The sequence below is a fragment of the Lissotriton vulgaris genome, chromosome 2_1 (genome assembly GCF_964263255.1).
Source record: "Lissotriton vulgaris chromosome 2_1, aLisVul1.2, whole genome shotgun sequence".
In the NCBI taxonomy this organism is placed as follows: Eukaryota; Metazoa; Chordata; class Amphibia; order Caudata; family Salamandridae; genus Lissotriton; species Lissotriton vulgaris.
This window is the reverse complement of record NC_141687.1, coordinates 637,821,372-637,829,012: the sequence shown is the minus strand read 5'-3', so window position 1 is coordinate 637,829,012 and position 7,641 is coordinate 637,821,372.

The window sequence follows — 7,641 nt, the reverse complement described above, 5'->3', positions numbered from 1 at the left end:
TGACCCAACTGATGAGTTGGACCGTTAACAATTTGATTCAGTTGGAGGGCACCTAATGCCTGGCTAAAATTCTTACTGGCGACGTCTGAGGGATTATTAAAATGTAAATTAAGGTCACCGAGTACCAGAAATTTATCACTACATAGTGCGGTTTCCATAATACAATCGACCAGGCTTTCCTCAAACTTGGCTATAGGGCCTGGGGGTCTATAAATTAGCACACCCTTTAACGTGTAGCTGTTGTTCACTTTAATAGTGAAGCTCCCTGCCTCACTGTCCAGGGTGGGAGAGCTATCTAGTTGGCATTGCAGGTTGTCTCGAGCTGCAATTGCAATGCCCCCTCCTCTACCTGTAGGTCTGTCCTGTCTATGTATAGTATATCCTGCAGGAAGTGCCTCCAGGGCATCAGGTGTAGAGTCCTTGTCTAGCCATGTCTCTGTTAGAAACACAAGATCCCATTGCTTATCTGTGAGTAAGTCATATAGGTCCAATTTGTGTTTCCGTAACGAGCGTACATTGATCAGACCACAGTATATGATGTGGTCCGTGCTGGTCGTGTTCTTACCAAGGTCATAGGAGAAGTGACAGTATTCGCAGCCCATGTTGGTTTCCACTCGTAAGTTGTGCTTGCAGGACTCAGCAATATTAGGGCGTAAGGTGAGTAGTTCCTGCTTACTCCACCGTAAGTAAACGTCCTGAGGGGCATGGAGTATAGCCCTAGACCGAGTACGATCGCGGACGGGCGCAGACGGGCTTGCCTTAGGCGCGCCTTCGGCGCGCAAACGGCGCGCCCGCTGCGCTCGTCCGCTGCGCGGCCGGGAACTGCACATGATTATACTGTTAGGGGCGTGGCCTGAGGGTGGTGGGCGTGGCCTCGTGGTGCCGGGCAAATGGCGGCAAGCCTAAATGTGGATGCAATGTGATTACATATTGCTTAAACTTCTAACCTCATCACCAACCTTCTCAGTAAAACTGTGCTATCTAAATAAATGTTTCCATTTCACACATCTAAAGATTTGCTGAAGGTGGTGTCTTTTGAAAACTGATGCGTTTCCCAGCCATTTTATTTGTCACTGTTTGCTAAAGCCTTGTTAATAAATCTACTGATAGGTAGCAGTCGCTGGCATTTTCCATGTGCATCAGTACCTCCAATGCTGTGATTAGGTATCACAGAATGGACGCCAATGCAGCTAATTAGACTGGTTGTAGCAACGTTTGTCAATTCAGTTTGGACAGCACAGTCTAATGTTATCTGTGAAGAATAGATTAGATGTTGGGCGCTTAAAAGAAAGATCATAAGCTCCTTAGAAATATTGTACCAAACACCTTTAACATTCATAAAAGATAAAGCACCCATTGCTAAGAGGATGCAGCTTTGCTTTACTTTGTTTTGGGGAGTAATCCCAACTGTCCTTTAGCTGACTCCCCTTGCTTTTAAAGACAAGGTCGGAAAGTATAAATGAACTTTTACCTAATACCTAAATGCAAGATCTGCATTTCTTGAACAGTTTTGCATATATAACAAATGGCCTTGGAGTGGACGCAATATGTAGCAATACGTGACATCAAGCTATTCTAATATGACTGTAAGGTTTGACAGATTTGTACATCTTGTGACTTAAGAGTATGTGATGTGCTCCTACATGATGAAAGATAACTGAAAAGGGTTTAGGTTGCTTGCCTATGAATTGCCAAAATGGCAAGGCACCACATTGAATATTTCATGCCTAATGGTTTCATTGATAGACAATCTTAATTTTATCGCCCCAAAGTAATTTCCTGATGGGCTCCTCAAGCTGGTCAAAACAACTTAGCAATGGGATGAAACGGTTAGGATTGGATCCACATACGCCTTTCTATAGGTAATATGTTGAATCTTGTTTTGACCTTCAAACGGGGCACTGACTGTTTGCTTGACCCCTAAATCAATTTCCAGACATGTTTGTTGTCTAGTAACAGACTCGGGTAAGAGTCGTCTTTGACTATCACTGACCTATTTTCATTCAGAAAGAAGCTATTACAAGTCACTGTGGCAAAAACATATTTCTATATTCCCTGGGTTTTTCCATGTTTACAGTAAGGTTGTTGTTTTAGACGTATGCCCTGGGTCAGTCGATTACACACTGAAGCCCAACAAGAGGCAAGTCCAAGAATACCATTGTCTTCAAAGAAACTGGCAAGATGTGCTCAGCCATCTAGCTTGGTTGTTTAGTGGGAGGTGGACAGGCACATGCTCTCAAGGCTGCGATTCAGGCCATGAAGGAGCAGGGGACTCCATCCACTCAGAAACGTGGTTGTCCGTGGACTGGTAATTTATACTCTAATGAAGGTATTTTAGAGACTAAACAATCCCCCAGGGAAACCCATCATATCAGGTTGTGGATCTATCCTTGAACCACTCTGCCAATACCTAGACCTGTTTCTCAAATCATGGATACCATTTGCTAACTCATTTACCAGGACAGTATTCACTTCATTAGCATGATCAAATGCATTGTGCTCAATGAAAACACTGACTTTTTGGTCACCATGGGCATACAATTGTTATATACGAATATCCCTCTAATCAATCAATCAATCAATCAGTGACACTTATATAGCGCGCTAACTACCTGTAGGGTCTCAAGGCGCTGGGGGGGGGGGGGGGGGGGGGGGGGGGTTGCCGCTACTGCTCGAACAGCCAGGTCTTCAGCTTCTTCCTGAAGGGGAGGTGGTCTTGGGTCAGGCGCGCAGGTCGGGAGGGAGGGAGTTCCAGGTCTTGGCGGCCAGGTAGGAGAAGGACCTTCCTCCCGTAGTCGCTCTTCGGATGCGGGGGACGGCGGCGAGGGCGTGGTTGGCTGATCGGAGGTGGCGATTGGGAGCGTAGAAGTTGATTCGGCTGTTGAGGTAGCTCGGACCCTGGTCGTGTAGGGCTTTGTGTGCGTGGGTGAGGAGGCGGAAGGTGATTCTTTTGTTGACGGGGAGCCAGTGGAGGTCTCTCAGATGTCCGGTGATGTGGCTGGTTCGTGGGATGTCGAGGATGAGTCTGGCTGAGGCGTTCTGGATCCGCTGGAGTCTCTTCTGGAGCTTGGCGGTGGTACCGGCGTAGAGGGCGTTGCCGTAGTCCAGTCGGCTGGTGACGAGGGCCTGGGTGACGGTCTTCCTGGTCTCGGAGGGGATCCACCAGAAGATCTTTCGTAGCATGCGTAGGATGTTGAAGCACGCCGAGGAGACGTTGTTGACTTGCCTGGTCATGGAGAGGGAGGAGTCCAGGATGAAGCCCAGGTTGCGTGCATGGTCTGTCGGTTTGGGTGCGGTGCCCAGGGCGGGAGGCCACCAGGAGTCGTCCCAGGCGGAGGGTGAAGAGCCCAGGATGAGGACCTCCGTCTTGTCAGAGTTCAGTTTTAATCGAAGCACTCAAGGTGATGGCGGACCTAATGGACACATGTGAACAGCTGACTCAAGTACCTGGCGCTTCATAGTAGAACTTCTGGAGATTGCAATGACAAAGAACTATTTTCAATGACAGCTGCTTCTACTTTCATACAAAGGGAGTAGCCATAGGAACAGATCTGGCTAACCTTTACATGGCCAACTATGAAACGCCCAAAATATTCACACCAGGCAACCCATTTAGTGACAATATACTGAAATGGACGAGGTACATAGATGATGTCTTTATGCTATGGTGGGGTTTCCTAAGTGATCTGTGGTCATTCCGTGCATGGCTTAAAACTCAATCCACAGATATACAATTTAGAATGGAACAAAACTCAAATAGCATTGCCTTTATCGACCCACATGTCGACATAGAGGAAGACAAGGTGTTTGTATCACTCTACAGGAAACCGACAGAAAGGAACTCCTTACTATAATATAGCAGTAGCCATCCTAGAAAGCTAGATCGACAATGTGCCCTTCAGAGAAATCCTATGTATCCATAGAAACTGCACCAGAAGACAGGATTGTTTTCAAGAATCAGATATCCTAATAAAAAAAACTCGTAGAGAGAGGGTATCCATGGCGATTAGTAGGACAGGCTAGAAAAAGGCCTTGGTGTAACCATAGGAAGAATCTATTGGAACCACATGTAAAGGAAAACACTATGGAACGTATTATTTGTGTTACTACCTTAGCCCAGCCAGTAAGGATGTAAAAAATATTGTCAAACGACATTGGGGACTAGTGGGTGGGCACCCAACTACCAAAGCGGAATCATTATTCTCCTTTAAACAGTGCAGGAATCTAAAGGATGCATTAGTGAAGGCAACTCTGCCACACCCACCCAGAACGACCCTTAATACCCTATTGGGACTCCCAGCAATAGGAGGCCATTTTAAGCGTAGCCAATGTGTGGCCTGTAAATTCAGTATGAATACAAATATCTTTATTCACAGGAATGTCAAATTAGCATGGACTGGTTTCTCCAACTGCAACACCCAGGATGTTTATGCTTTATGGTGCCCATGTGTTTTAATTTACAAAAGACATGCTACGCCAAAGGTTAAATGTAGGATATTGCAGCACAGAAGCAGAGTCAATTGCAGAATGACAGGAGCACCACTTCTGGTACATTTTTAAATACACCACCAGACCAGCGGAGACATAAGGTGACAGGTAATTGAGCAGATCTGATTCAGCCCACGAGGAGGGGATACCTCTGATCAGAAAAGAAGTGCTATGGATGGACAAACTGCAATCAATCACATATGGCTTAAAAATGATAGAGGGCTGGAGGCAAGCCACCTTCATTTGGAAGCTCAATCTATTTCTAACCAAAAGCAGTGTGTAAGGACACGTAGAATCTATGCAGAATATATATATATATATATATATATATATATATATATATATATATATATATATAAATATATTGGAATTTGTGATTGTGGCGAGCGCTATTGGAAGAATATATATATACATATACATATATATATATACACTCCCCAACACTACTGGCCACATTCACCTCGGCGAGACACGGGTGCTGGGATCCGTTACTATATGAGAAGAAATTCCGTAATCCGAATACAAAAGGATCATGTTCGACCTTAGCGGTCTTTTTTTAAAGCCAAATTACATGTTATCACCATCTCCATTTAAGGTGCCATACCATAAAAGACAGACAATCCATTTAGGCTGCTAGCATGGATACAGAGACAGACTACAAAACTTTTGTAAACTCCATCACATTTACCTACATGATTTCACAGTTGATTACTCATATATAATTTACAAATTCTTATCAGATCACAATGCCCAATATGATGATTACATGCTACTCCAATGCAACAAATAAGATCAGAGACATTTTGGGAAAGAACTGGAGAATCATAAAATCAGACACAGTAATAGGGAAAGATTTGCCCTCTCAACCAGGAATGACATTTGAAAGATCCCGGTCTATAAAAGACCATCTAGTGGAGAGTCACCTACTGGTGGTAAAGCAACACTCCAGTCTACTAGATCTCCCTGGTTCTTTCCCGTGTGCGAAATGCAAGGCCTGTATTAACAGCAAGAAAGTGATCTCATATAAGATAAAGGGCCTTACAAAGGAGAAGAGAGTAATGAAATGCATGACCTGTAATACAACACGTGGTCTACTGTCTGGTCTACCCGTGTGGCCTACAATACGTGGGCAGCACAATACATCCAGTGAAAGACATGAATTTTAGAACACCAAAGGGCCAATAACAATAATGACGCAAACTACCCAGTTGCACGTCATTTTGCTAGTCACCATAACAGCAACAGTTCACTCTGACAATATTTTTGTTTGGAACATGTGCCTAGGAATATCAGAGGGGGTGACCGGGAGAAACAACTGAGGCGATTAGAATCACAATTCATAATAGATTGGGGTGCCGCTCGCTTGCAGTTGTTTGGGAGCCTTGGGCGGACATTGGTGCGAAGGATACCGGGACTGCGAGGACCAGCAGCCCGGTTACTGACACAGCTGCGGCCTCTTCCCGGCCGGACACGCCCCCCTGCCTTTACCTACTTAACAGGTGATAGCTACCGCTTCGCGGGATGCACGCGGGCGCGCGCCGGGTTAAGGGCGGGCCCGTTTGAGCCCGTTCGAGCACGGACGAGACCGGACCAGGCCACCCCTCGTGGCCTTCTGTTAGCCCACCTAGAGGTTAATCTTTTTGCTCACAACATATCTCCCAGGGATTTCATTTACAACAAGGGACATGACATCAAGGGAAACGAGAAGTAAAGCTATGGCATCAACATCCAGGGTTGCAGGTACTTTGGACAGTTTTCTGATCAGAGCTAACTCTGTGGTGGACAATGAATTAACTATCCTTGAAAGGCGGCTCTCGAATGGTATTGAAAGTGGTAGAAGATCTTCTTTGGGTCTTATTGCGAATGCCAAATCCCCGGAAAAGGCTGACCCCTCCCATTCAGCTCGCCTGGACAGTATCGATCAAACGATTGAGTCTGTCCTGTAAGAGCTAAGGACTACCTCATTTTTACAGCGAGACTCATTCCAGTCCATACCGGTGGTTGATCTTGCTTCAACATCGGAGGCAGTTCAGATTCTGGAAGAGGGGAGTGACTTTAATCTATCACAATCCCGAGGACTGCGGGAAGGTGCTGTCCCGAAAAGGAAAAGGGGGAAGCAGCTTAAGGGAGGAAAAAGGGCCAAATTAGATCGGCCGCTTAATAACTCTGAGAATTCCTCCCATGTAGCGGACTCCCCTGCACCTTTAAATCTAAATGTAAATTCTAGTCTAACTCAGCCCGCTCAATCACGGGAGACAATGCTGCCGGTTTCCTCTCTCTCTGGTGAGGGGTCTTCTGTTGGGGGAGACCAGCATTCCCATGGTTTCATTGATGCTCTGAAGAACCTATTGAACCCCCTAATGGCCAGACTCGACCGGATCGATTCTAGGCTGCAAGCAATAGAAACTGTGACTGGGGGTATTGAGGATCACCTAAGAACTAGGGACAGTACCCAGAGAGTCTCTACGAATATGGGTGTTCCCCCTCCACCCAATCCCTCTGGTCCGATAACTGCGAAGAAAACCATTCCTCCCACCTTAGTTTGTACAACTTTGCCTAACACACCAATTCCCACTCCAGTTCCTGCCCCTAGGCAACCACCCCCCCGGCCTTTAGTTCAGAAGTCTAATCTCGCACCGACAAAGAACCCCACTGAGATTTGGGATCGCCCTGCCCAGGATCCAAAAATCTTATGCTGGAAAAAGTTGTCAATTTACCCCCAGACGCGGCATCTCACCAGGTAATCTTAAGTGGTGTGCCTGAGCTTACAAACTATGCCCAAGAAACCTTTGAATCCTTAAAAAATAAAGTGATCAGCTGGCTGAACATCCATAGACCCATTCCCCCCAATATGAGAAGTGAGCTGCTGATGGTCAGGAGGGTAGCTTGGGTGGGCAACACCTTGAAGAAAATCAAGGGAGACTGCATCCTGGTGAACTTTAGAGATCCATAGATAGTTGTCATATTTGCAATTGGCTGGGTGACTCGGGAAATACAACCATTCGACCATTGCCATTGTCCTTCTTTTATCCACCACCAAATAACCGATGGTATCCAGGAACTGATGATGGAAGGACAAGGGTGGGTCCAAGTTCCCAAGGCGGAAGGAATTGGCCCAATCGATATGATGCACCTACCCCGGGAGACTACCTG